The following is a 13,772-nucleotide window of genomic DNA, read 5'->3' on the forward strand; positions in this document are numbered from 1 at the left end:
TTTTTTATATCACATCTATGGACCACATGTCCAAACTAACGTGACTTAATTGAGTGATTGAACACACACTCAGACTTATGATCAGTTATAAATGAAATATGCCAACATTTTAGGTCTAAATCGGACAAGATGCATTTTGTTAAGAGACACTTTTTGCAGTGTTCTCCAGTAGTTTATGTATATATTCATCATGACACCTGCAATAGATTAGGATGTTCAGATTAACATTATACTACTGGCGTGTGGCTCTTTTTGACTGGCAGGGATTTTTGCACCTTTAGACCTCGAGGATATCAATCCATACATTCCTTTAACAAATTAGGTCATTCAGGCATTCATGCGGCTTCTCTTTCATGGATGAATCAGACAGGTGGCGGTCTATTGTGGCGAGAAGAGAAGACCCCATATTGTGTTTCCTGGGTGTGTGAGCGAACAGGAGGCAGTGGGCGGGAATCTCCTCACCTGAAAGTTCAAAGCAGGATAGGGCCAAGGAACCCACCTGGCTCACCTGCTGTAGCTATTAAGCAGTCAACATTAAAGATTCAGCTGCTGTTTTTCTGAGTAATGCATCCTTTAATTGGCAATTTCCACCCAAAAATGTGCTTTGTTTATTGTTACATTACTTGTAAAGTTTAGCTTCACTGTGCACAATGATGCATGTGCAGTTTAGCACTTGAAGGCTGATTTAATATTTATCTACTGGAGGGTGGATAATGTCTCTGTGCTCACCTTCAATCTGAGTTTAAGATGTGTACCTAACAGCATGATTTATGACATCACAACTCATCTGGAGCTTTTTTTGGTGGAAAAAAACATATCAGACATAGACTGTTATCCCAAAGAGACTATTTTTATATATCTTAAAAGATGTCCGAAGGGGATCTTTAATTTAAGACAAGAAATGAACAGCGCAACCTCCAAAATACTTTACATTTGCCTGATTGGGGGCCCCCTGATGGATGGGGCTCAAAGGAGCCACTTGGTATTGACCTCAGCAGCTAGTTACATTCACTGTTTAACAGATGGTCACAATGAAAACAATCTCTGTATCCAACCTGCTCTGTTGTTCATCTTTTGCTGGTATTCTCTTGTTGAAAGCAAAAAAAATAAATAAATAAAATAAAATAAAAAAAATCAATGAGGTACTTTAAAAACAAACAAACAAACAAACAAAAAAAGACTCGCTCAACCTTAAATGCACCTCTGCTGAATATAGCAGTTTTATCCAAAAATATTGAGCTTACATGAAAAAAAACATTTCAGAATAGATTGATAAAAGGGTGCAGATGGCAACTGTATGAAGTTTTTAAAAAAGCTCTAATAAAGAATTTATTAATACAAAGCGTTGTTGTAGCTGGAGAGGTTGCTCGTCGCAGCCCCCCCTTGCGGAGCCCCTTCCCCCTGTCCTAAACCTCGGTGTTGTGGATCAGCAGCAGTCGAGCCCTTGCCGGAGCAGAGAGTAAGCCCGCCCCGCCGAGCAGAAAGACCGGGCTCTGCCGGTGAGAGGACCGAACAACACTCAGCCTGAGCAGCAGCAGCAGCAGCAGCAGCAGCGGATCCTGTACCGAGCTGCTGTGGATCCGGGACGGGTCTGGGAGAAAAAGGAGCAGACCGTAGCTGCAGAAAGACGAGAAGAGTTTTTGTTGGGTGCTTTTGTTTTCAGAAAAAGTTAAACTCTCACACAAACGGATACACGCACAAAACCTTAACTGTTGTTGGAAATATTGCTGCACAGAGCCAAAGAACATCTTGTTTAAGGTGAGCGGATAAACGCGGTGTGCAACAGTGATTTGGTTGAATAGTTTGATGTTTTAGTGTTGTGTTTTTTAACAGGAGGGTTAATTAAAGTTATTAGCCCTGTTTATAAAGCTTTCTAATCACATTTTATTTATTTGACAGTAACTTATTTCATGATTCTATGCATATTTTTGCCTAATTGGACTAAAACAATCGTGGTTTATGGCCATTTATGGGACATTTTTGTCATAATTGGGCTTGATGGCACTAGATTTCATGGTTAATGCTGCTGCGTTAGAGTGTGCATGGCTCAGTTTACATGATTAATTGGTTATTGACTGTTTGACTTGTCTGAGTGATTTGCTCGAGCATAATCCGTCGTTGATCCAGTTGAATGCAGTGACTTTGAGTTTTCCCACCAGTTTCGTGCACTGAATTCAGTTGTTTTTTTTCCCTTCAAGTGCTGGTATGTGGTGTGTGTGTGAAGAGAGAGAAAGAGGGTATGAGGGAGAGAAACTAGAGAATAAGCATTGCTCTGTGGCTCCATCCAGCTGTTTCTGTGAATGGGGTTTCGGCTCCCTCTTTGCAACTGGTACACATACACACACATGCACGCACACATGTACACACTCTTGTATACTTCTGTTTCTTGTCATGTCAGTTCTCTCTGACTGATTTTTGATATCTCCAGCTGGTTTTGCTTGCAAGTAAGAGAAGGAGCAACAGAGAGGAGGAGAGGAAATTTCACAGCAAGAGAGAGAGAGAGAGAGACCTCAGCACCATTTGTTTTATGCTCTCAAGGCTTACTTTAATATATGAATTAGTTTTCAGTTGAAATGGAAACGCCCAAGGTCTGATTGGGCCATAAATAATCCCTGCAGGAGCAAATATAAACGCTGAGGGAACAGCATGCCCGGGATCCTCTCCATCTCTTCCTCATCTGTGGTGAACACCCTCCTTGCAGTTGATTGATGACTTGGACTTTATGTTTTCACAGCTAGAATGTAATCTGAAGACATGCATGCATGCATGCATACTGCAAACATGAATTCTTAAATGTTCTGCATCCACATGCCCCCCACCCTCTCCTGCACAGGCCAGCAGCATTATGTCACCACTCCATGAGGTTAACTTAGTGCTCAGGCATCACGCCACCTCACTGGGAGACCCTATATCATCCTGCCCTGTCACCACAGCACAGCACAGGCAGGGGGTGGAGGAGGGAGGAAGGTAGCAGGACACATACAGAGAGAGAGAGAGAGAGAAGAGGGGAGAGGGGGATTTGGTGGTGGTGGTTGGGGGGGTGATAACCAAGCTGTTGGGCGATCGGGATTGGATCAGCTAAAGAGGCGGAGGGCAGGGTGTGATGCTGAGGGATCATTTTTATCACATGGCTCCTTCACAGGCGGAGAAGCCCTGAAGGGGCGAAGCGTGAGGCAGCCAAGCGAGATCATTACCAAAGTCATGGCCAATGTGCTTTTGATAGCTTGTCACATTTTAGAGTGGAGTCTTAAAACTGTTTTCTTTTTTTTTTTTTCTTTTACATTATTATGAAAGTCAAATTTCTTTTTAGCTTTCTGCCTCTGCAGTCACATAAACCCCCCACCCACCGTCTCCACACAAATTAACAATTAACAAATATGTGTGAGGCAAAACTAGAACACAGCTAGAGGCAGAATCGCAGTTGATGCATATCTGCCACTTGTTCTGAAGTCAGAGAGCGCTGAAACATTAAAGGTGCACTATGTGAGATTTGGCCACCTGCACCAAACAGGCAGCATATCACCAGATGCTTACTGTTTACAGTGAATCTGTGCTATGGTGTCGTCAAGATATCAAATGCTACGGAGACATCAGAGCCAGTGGTAAATTACCAAAGAGCTGCACAGGGCTACACGTCGGCGCAAATTTCCAATATGTGGTCAGTTATTTGGATAAACTGACCACATATTGGGAATCTAAATGGTTACTTTCTCACCTGAAAAAATATTACAACTTAATAAAGTGACATATTAACAGTCTTACAGTGAAACATACAGCAGCTTTCTTACCCTGGCTAAAATCTCCGCCATAGCTGGCCAGTCGCCGAGGGCAAAGCTACATATTCTTCCTCTCATGTTGGACTGAGGGCAGACTGAACGCTACAGTGACTCACTATGGCCCTTTAAGTACAAAGTGGTATTACGAGACAGGGCGGACTAGGGCTAGCTGGTTAGCATGCTAACTTCAGAAGATATCTCTGCAACACAATACATACATAGACATCTATGACATAATGTCAAAATGGTTATTTCTTCACATTCTGTTGGTAATTTTAGTTAATTTTTGAATGTTTTAAATTAAAATTCTGGCCAAATCTTACATAGTGCACCTTTAAAGACATGTCTACTGTTCAAAACACAGCAGCAGGTTTTTGTAGCTTTTTGCAGCTTAATTTGCTCATTAGATAATCTCATCTGGAAATAACACATAAATGTGCATACAGGGGGTGGGGGGTGGGGTGGGGGCACATCTGTGCATACAAGAGCGCTCTTACATAAGAAGTGAGGGAAAATCCCACACAACTGCTGATCCACACCTGTGATGCACAATTAGCAAAATGCCTTCTCAACCCTCGAGGATTTTAATGCTCACAGACTGCCATTTCATTTCGCTGCAGCAGTGATGATGATGACGTTGAGTGGTGGATGTGATTAAAAGCATGCAAGCAGCATGTTGGTATATTTAATTCATTGTCATCATGATGTAACGTAGAGCCTGAATGGCTTGTACAACAGAAACTCCACCTCATACTGCTCTTATGAAACGCCACCGTTGGTATGTTTGAGACAAACCAGGAACTCTTTTGTGCTTTCTAACATAGTACTGAGCTTTCATATGAAATATTGTGTGTGTGTGTGTGTGTGTGTGTGTAAGTACTATAGGACCCTTAAATTCCTTTGAGGGAATTGTGGACTCAAAGGAGCTCAACAGATATGTTTTCTTGGTTTTGTCTTTCATTTCCCTCCATAATCCATTTCATGTCTAATGTTTCATGTCAGACAAGCAGATCTGTTTGATGTTATGCTGCAGTTCAATTTCTCCTGTGCACTTTTCTTCTTGTTTTTGTAGATACTGTTCATGGGAGTAATGTTGGTTCTGAGATCTAGTTTTGCTTCTGATTCCCCTCAGCTGTGATGTGTCTAACAGCGGGTGCGTCATTGAGATTTCCGTCAGAGTTTCTCGCTGTCAGCCCATTAAAACAGGACAAGAGCAAGAGCACAGCAGGGGAGAGACAAGCTGTCACTCAGACTCCACGCATGCACGCAGGCACACACACACACATACACACACACACACACACACACACACACTAACACTACCCCTGCATGTGAAACTGTAATTAGTAGCTGCCTGCGTTTGCGGTGACCTTTCTTTTCCTGCTTTTAAAGGCCCATTCTGGACTGGTAGCAGCATCACTAATGGCTTTGCTCGCGTTCATGTAGTTTTCCTTTTCGCAGTAACTGATTAATTATCTGATTGACTGATTTGACTGATTAATCATATTTCAAAATATGTTAAGGCTGCATCTAATTATGATTTTCATCATCAGTCAAATTAACTTTTCGATTGATCGACTAATTCCTTTCCTAGTTCATTTGTAAATGCATTTCATCGACTTGCATTGGAAGGATTGGACTGATCTTCTTGTAGAAAGCATTGAGTGAAGGAGGAGATGGTTCTTTTATTGTCTGCTTGTGATTATTTTCAATTATATATCATCATTTTCACATGTAGAATGCTTCAATCCTCATGTGAAAACAATGTCCACACTGTTAAAGGTGCAGTGTGTAGAATTTAGTGGCATCTAGTGGAGCAGACTTGGCAGAAATGGAATATAATAGAGAGCGGGTCCTCTTCCATGGAACCTGCCATGTTGCACCACCATGTTTCTACAGTAGCCCAGAGCGGACAAACACTGGCTATAGAAAGGGCTATTCATGTTTTTTGCGTGTTTTGCAGCCACCGTAGGTTCTCCTACATGCTCGAAAGGGGAGGGATATTCAGTTGGTTGCAATCTGCAACCTCACGGCTAGATAAGACGAAATTAGTTGTTAATCCACATGATCATTTTTAGATCTAATTTTCAACATTTAATGTGGAATTACACCCTGTTATAAAACAATATGAATCAAATCAATCAGAAATGTGATACTGCTTTTTGGCACTGTAAGAAATCTAATTTTGTATTAGTTCCAGTGTCTGACTTTCTTTGATAGCACTAAACACAGGCTGCATTTTTTCTGTAACTGACGACAAGACATTTCACTCTTCTGGCTATAAAATTATAGATTTTAAAACTTTGCTGACTTTTTAATAGAGCCAGCTCCTCCAAATATGTAATATCATTTAATTTTTTCATTAAATATTTAAGGATATCTGAGGGTAACAAGTTTAATTAGATTTTCTGACGTCTGATTTATTGATAGGTCCTGTCTCAGTAAAGTTGTTGATTCATTTAGGAGCAGTGTAGTATGAGATGTTGAAGTTGAGGGACAAAATGACAAACCTTTCATACTGGATCAAAAAATCATGTGTTGATTGTTACTTTTAAACAAATGGATGCATGTACAGTGCAGTGGAAAATCCCAGCATCTTTTTGTAAATCCTTTCTACTGAAATCTATTTTTGAATATTATTTGTCATTGTTAAAATGAATTAAGCCTTAAAACCAAATGAAATGAGGCTCTTTTTTGCCTTTCTGACCCTTTATGGCTGACATGAAGCCAGCTGAAGTGTTTTGGATTTACTAGACTCTTTGTTAATCTGACCATGACAAAATGAATGAAGTGTTTCCTTTCTGCCATTTTTACTCTGAACAATTCAGACCCTTACATTGTGCAGACTGTCCAATTACTGATAGTAAAACATTTCATTAGGTGAGTGATTGAAGCAGAGGCCATTGTGTACTGATGATAATTACCAGGTCTGTGTCGTGACATCAAATCTAAAAGAAAGAATGAAATGTGTATAGAGGAAGCCCTTTTTTGTGAACTGAATGAGGTTAAAATTGACTTTTATGATTGTGAAGCTCTCCTGACTGCAACATTTGTCAAGTCATGAATGTGTGTAGGTGGCTTATCCATCAAGCTACAGGAAGTCAAGTCTATTGGGGGGAAAAGTGTGCAGATTGTGTCTTTCTGCAGTGATTTTAATGGCTACTCCTGTGGTTTATAATTGCACTTCTATAAAGTTGTGATATCCTGACATTTAGTCCCTAGTGTGGGTCAAGTGCTAAAAAAGCTCCCTCCCGAGTCACAGAAGACATTATGCAACTGTTTTCACTGACTGAGTTGTATCCCTCCTGACGAGTAAACTGACCTTTTAAATCTCCAGAGCTCCCCTTTAAGTTCAAGAATGTGGCTCTATCAAGGTTTCTCATGTTTAACTTAACTAAGTGAGAGTAAAATGGAGCTATAGGAGCTCACCGGGACATCTGTCTTGTCCATTCATCAGTCCCAAGGTGTGGCTGTGCAGACTGGGGTGGATCATTTCTGCCGTTGGCCTGTTATCTTCAAGCTGTCCTCAGTCTCAGCCTGTTATTACTCCCTTTGACTTCTACAGACTTAAAAACACCCAAAAGCAGCCATAAAATGCACACACTGCCTGTCTATTATTCTGCTTGCACATAACCCTTTTCAGCATGAAAAGAGACTCAAAATATGTTTCTTTTTGCATAATGTAAGTGGATTGCAGGTCAATTAAATAGCTGTTGGAATTTGATAGCTGAGATGGCAGGCGGAGATGAGCTCTGAAAGCCCTGACAGTCTGTAAGAAGAAACAGAATCAATGCAGAGTGGAGTAACTCTGTGTATAATGGACATTAGTGGGCAGAACTCTGGCACAGATCACGTTAGAACCAGGAGTGTTGAAGTCTGCCAGCTGCTCCAAACATCCATTAGTAAGCCAATCAAACTCTGTTTGCTCAACACTGCTGTATTTGTTCACTGAGCTAGAGAAACTTCTGTTACTAACTGAAATTGCGGGTTTGATTTCCTCTTTCTGTTATGATGTGACACAAACCACACTTATTATGTGAAGAGATATCAAATGCAGCAGCTGTTCTGTGTGCAAAGTATGAGTACAGTCATCACACATGGAAACAGTTTTCATCTATCTGTCCATCCATCTGAGCACAGTGCTGTATTTCTCTCGCTTTCTCTCTGCGAGGAGAAGGTAAAGTGGCCTCATATGTCACAAAGCATCACTTCACTGCTGTCAGGAGGTTGATGTATGAGGGCCAAAATGGCCAGTGCTGAAACAGCAGACCACACACACACACGCTCGGATACACACAAACACAAGATTGATGGATGACACAAGTATTAGGTCCAGAACGGAGGCTGGTGGCAGATGAACGGTTTTAGGAGGTTTGGAGACGACAGGCTGGAGATGACCTGCAGCTGCAACAATTAGATGTTTTTATTGCTCTTCTGGAAGTGATTGCTAGCTATCTTATCTCTCAGAGAAAACTAATTCTGCTCTCTCTGACTTGTTCAGTCCAGAAACATTCTTCTTCTTCTTCTAGCTTGAAATCAGAGAGCAAATTTCCTGTCAGAGTGACTAACTATGCCTGCTTCCTTACAAGTGTGAAAGCCATTGATTGAGCTGTTTGTTGATTTGTCTGAATTGGAAACCTGATTTGTGCCAGCAAGTGAAGCAAAACATGAATTATTGATCCGGGTATAAAAGCTCATCAGCTCCTGCCCTTGCGGTTTGGTTGCAATTTCCTGAGGATTTTTGAAGAAGCCTGAGAATACATATGATTTTGTCTTTCTTCCCCCTCGCTGTTGTCTTCTTCTACTGCCTCAGCAGAACTGAATCAGTGAGTTTTTCAGCGTGTTACAGCAAAACACCTCTGAGCTAATAACATAAGCAAAGATCTGTTGACACCCAGTTGTTTGATCATGTGTTTGATTTATAGATTAGATTTGGCCAGCTCCTTTCCCTATGCGTGTGTGTGTTTTGCTCAGCAGAGTGAAGCCAGCTTGGAGGATGCGTCTGCCAGATGACCCCTTGGCAGAATGCGTACCACACGGTGCCCCTCCCCCTTCCTGCGTCAGCTGACTTGCTTGGGTTAACTGTGGTCGGCTTGTCTCGTGGAAACAGAGAGGAGGGGGGAAAAGGGGGGAGCTGGGAAGTTTTAACCAAGAGAAATTGTTTATATCAGGGCCCCTGGATACTGTATCTCTCAATGGAGAAACTGTGGAATTCATCTGTGCTTTTTAATTGGTGACAGATGCCCTCCCACCCCCCATCGCCCTTCCCTCTGTCTCCTTCTTTCTTTCTCACATGTTGGGCCCCGATGTTTCCAGAATTCTTCCGGGAACCTCTGGGATGCCGTCCCAGCCGTGGTCTCTGTAATATAACACCCACCACCCTCTCGTCCGAGCCAGCCCTCATCCCTCTGCGGTCCCCATCACACGTGGATTGCCAGGACTCAGCTGGCCTGGACACAGTCCTGGACTTATGAAACATCTGGCAGATTTCAAACATAGTTGCAGTTTATGAAGTGATGCTGTCACCGGTTTCAGTTCAGTTTCGGTGGTAGCTGAGTTTGACTCAGACTGAAGGAGCTGAATCATGGAGGTGTTGTCTTGCCTTTGTGTCCCGGTGTCTTTGTCTGCTCTGCATTATCCTGCGGAGAATTGGTTATGGAGGATTGTGTCCATCTGCTGAGTGAGATTTCTTGGAAAGGAGAGACACGGTACGGATAAAAAGAAGGACGGGGTTTGTCTTGCGGCTGATCAGCAGAAAAGTGAAATCAAGTCCTCAGCATGAGATATACAGTGTGTGTTGGTGTTTCTCTGAATTTTTAATGTACTATACAAAACAATGAGTCCAGTGTGATTCTTTCACATCCACGCGTCCTCAAGCTTCCCTCAGCTTCCCTCTGCGATTTGACATTCAAAAGATGTATTGTCCAAATAAGCCTTTGATATTCATATTATTAACAGGCAGGATCAGCATGAAGCTCACTGTGTTTGGGGTCTTGGCGTTTTTCTGGCCCCCCTCATCCTCGGCCTAGACTGAGAGCAGACAAGAAGTAGGTCAAAGTTTAGTGGAGCGTCCTGTCTGAGCAGGAGGATTGGAGAGGTGGAGGGGGGTTAAAGGGCATCGTTGATACCAGGGACCTCCTTCCTATGACTGGGCCAGTGGGGGCTGTCCTGTTTTATATCAAAACACAGTAGAGTTTAGTAAAGAATATCATTTGAAACAGCATTTTACCATCTCAAATTAACTGTGTTAATACTTAAAAACAGTTTCTAAGTTGTTGCTAATCCTTTATTAATGTTGAATTGTGAGCCCACAAGTGAAAGATTCCTCTGCCTGTGTAACTTGTTCATACAGACTGTTTGACCCAAGTAGAAAAAAGTCTTTAAAGCCCTTTCATTAAGGTAATAGAACCCGATCATTGGCCATAAATCATTATGGGCAATATTATTGAGCGATTTCAGTTCATCACAGCTATATTGGTATAAATAATCTGGGTAACAAGACAGTACAGTGATTTAGAAAAAGTGTCGTCATAGTCAAATGTTCCTCAGTATATATCATTAAGAGACTTTTAAAAAAATGTTTGATCATGTATTTGGGTATGCTAAAAACCAAATCTGCATGAATATATTATTAATGGATTTTTTAAAAAGAGTAACTTAACACCGCCAGAAAATCTTGCTTTTCTTGACATCTAGTGGTTAAATTTTTCACCTTGCTGCAGTGATGTAGAAGTGTACTTAAAAAGACAATTACATCCGATTGACAAGAGCCGTGACACTGTTTACATAAAAGCTGGTAAACTCTTCAAGTAAAGGCGTGGACTGCCCTTCCACCTCAAGGTGTAATTATCAGTCTTTACAGCTTGAGCACCTGGTATGTACACTTGTGTGACATCGTTGCACGTTACAGGTGCAACACAAAACACTTGTAACCACACCCAACCACAACCATCAGTGTAAGTTACTCTTTAAATATCAATATTGGTCTCAAAAATCCAGTATCATCGGGTGATCCAAGTGATTTTTTGCTAAAGTGTGAGCTTGCTGCAACTCAAAATATCTTTTTTATTCATGCAGTATTATTTAACATTAATAAATAAATCCTTCAATGACAATTTACAAACCTTTAAAACACAGATAAGATCATCCTGGAGAAGTCATTTTAAATTGAACCCATGTTTTACATCTCCCTGTGAGATGATTCAGTCAATGGTTTTATGTTGTAATACCTGATAGTCTGCTGGAGCAATAAACTCAATCTGCTGGCCCTGTTGACCCTTTTGAGCGAAGAATACCACTGCAGATTAGGGTGTTTGGGTGTCTTGTGAGAGGGGGGTGCGAATGTCAGACTGTCGGGTTAGAGTTAATAAGAGCGCAGCTGAAGGGGTGAGGGTCATCTGGCCTTTGCTTCATGAATGTGGATCAATTCATTGGTTTTAGTCATAAAGTTTAAGGACATGTTGTTGAGCACTAAGAGAGATTTTAATGTCCAGTGTTTCCCCTATATTCAGGCTGTTTGTCAGTTAATAAATGCTGCAGCTCCTCAAGACATAGAAAATACTCATCTATCGAAGGAGGTTAACCCTGAAGTTAGCAACAACGCGTTAGCTTAACTTGACCAGGCTCACTTAAGGTGGACTGACTTTTAAGTTGTCGTCTCCCGCCGCTCCAAGGCAGTCAACCTAGGGCAAACACTGATGTCTGTTATTGTAGCGCCACATTTAGAAAATGAGCGTCTGGCATTCTGAGACGATACTGGAGAGGATCTGGAATATTTATAGTCGTTGTCAGCGGAGTTTGTTGAATGGGAATACGTCCTGCTCCTTTCTCACAGGCCTGGCTGCCTTGTGTTACATAAGAGAGCTTTCAAAAAATCAGATGCCATCGTTGATACCAGGGTAAAGTAAGGCAGGGAAGGAAGGGGGACGCAGATTTTTCTGGGAATGTCTTCGCGATTAAACCATAAATTATGTAATAGGTCGTCTGCTGTATCTCAAACTTCTGCTCTTTGTCAGCAGCAGACCAAGATTTGCGGGTGTGCTGAGTTTAAAAATGTAGTTGCTGTCAAAGATCAAACAGATAGATTAAGGTGGAGACAGAGCGGTTTTGGAGGGGCAGCGGTGGGGATGCAGAGACGAGCGGATGAAATGAGGGCAGTGTCATCCTGTCTCATTTATTATGCAGGGTTGGGAGGGGATTAGCCTCACTTACATAACTCCATCTCACCCATCTCCCCTCTTAACTAGCCCACCTCTCCCCCCTTCTTGTAAGATCACAAGATTGGTGTTGGCCTATTTGTTATTCCAGTATTTTTTTTGTTATCTTCTTTTCAGGACAAAAACCTTTAGAGATGGAAGACAGAAGAAGACTGAAAATAGTGATTCAAGAAGGGGAGATGATGAGGGGACAAGGGGATGCAGGGACATGGAGTTGGTGGAGGAAAGAGAAAGAGAGCAAATGGTAATGAAAAGGTCTGCAGATGAAGCAAAAGGAGAAGAAGAAATGGGAGAAAAAAAAGGGGGATGGGGGAGTGTTGGGGGTGGATGAGATTGTCTATTTATAGTTTATCCCTGCTGTTGGGTTAGACCGCCTGGCCCAGCGCAACACAGCTCAGCATCCATGTCAGTCCTTGTGTCAGTCTCCATTAGCTCTACATACACACGTATGTACCCCGAAGGGTGTAAATACAGGCTGTCACAAAAATGTGGGTATGCTGACCTTTGCCACTAAAGTGGGAGTAAATGAGAATTACAAACTAACAGATCTGATGTGCGTGTGTGTGTGTGATGTGCTGCTAAAGTGCTAGAGTTAACAGTCAAACAGTGTCTGACATAAACATGCTGTGAAACGTGGAGGAGATTGCGTATCACCCAGCTTAGTGGTTGAAATGATTGTCTTTTGTGACAAATGGGGCACTTTGGAGGGAGCAGTGAGTTTAATCTGAAACACACAGACTGCGCTCAGAACTTGTTTGTTCATCACCGTCTCCCTGATTCCACTTCTAAATCTTGGGAATAAATTAACCGAGCAGCATCTCCTGTGTCCTTCAAGTTATTTTTTGTTCTTCGATCCTATTTACATATCTGTGCTCTCTTTTTTCTCCCCCCCCTCCCTCTCTCATATACATAACAGCTACAAGCACACGTGCAGGTGAACGCATGTGTTTGAAAGAGAGAAACGTGTTAATGACATCTGACTGTGGGCTTCCCTTCTGGCTGACGTTGATGACATCAGTGCACTTGTTTATTGTGCCTGCTGCAGGCAAGTGTGAATACATGCAAGCGCACATCCACATGATCTAACTGAGTCACTGGCAGGAGAAATAGTCCCTTTTTTAAAACCAAACAGAGGAGGTGTTCAGTGTTTCTGCAGAAATAACTTTTTTATCCATTTAATTATGTTTGTGTTTTGTTAGTTCTTTACTGTAGCAGTGCTGGCTCAGGGTAATTTTGGTTTCATTTCCACGCTTGTTTGGTCCCAGAATTGGCTCTACAACATAAACGCAGTGTTAATGCTCTTACATTATGCCGATAACACGAATTCTAAACACTGGCCGTCTATCTTTATTTGTATTTTCTTGAGAAAATGGTTAAAACCAAATGGATTTGAACTTCTAAATCATTCCACCGTGGGAAACGTTGCATGGGAAGTTATTAGCTGCAAGCTGAAGGCTTCGAGGACTGGCCAGCTACTGTATAAGTTCCTGGATGATTCATGGAACAGTCTCGGGGTTGCACAGGACCTCGTTTGTTTCTGCTGTTTCTGCCCCTGGCTCACCCTGCTCCAATAACACACTTACTGTTGCCGCTGCAGAGGACGCACATATACAGACACACATTCATGAACATGCATAAATGCAAGCATTCACAACATGTGCATGCGTGCAGAGAGTCAGACAATATATATTCAGTCTCACGTTTTCATTCCCGCTTCCACCACGTAGCACATAGAGGGAGAGTTTGGAAATCATCTCAAAGCTTTAGACAAATTTTGTCA

The 13,772-nt window shown here is 42.0% G+C and overlaps 1 protein-coding gene across 1 annotated transcript in view; it reads left to right on the forward strand.

Moving 5' to 3' along the window:
- The first annotated feature begins 1,466 nt into the window (after nt 1-1,466).
- lzts2a (leucine zipper, putative tumor suppressor 2a) overlaps nt 1,467-13,772 on the forward strand; it is a 41,123-nt gene continuing 28,817 nt past the window's right edge. Inside the window, exon 1 of the mRNA XM_042434119.1 lies at nt 1,467-1,758. The gene's annotated coding sequence lies outside the window, so the exon portion shown is untranslated. The remainder of the gene's footprint in view (nt 1,759-13,772) is intronic.

The sequence above is a fragment of the Thunnus maccoyii genome, chromosome 14 (genome assembly GCF_910596095.1).
Source record: "Thunnus maccoyii chromosome 14, fThuMac1.1, whole genome shotgun sequence".
NCBI lineage: Eukaryota > Metazoa > Chordata > Actinopteri > Scombriformes > Scombridae > Thunnus > Thunnus maccoyii.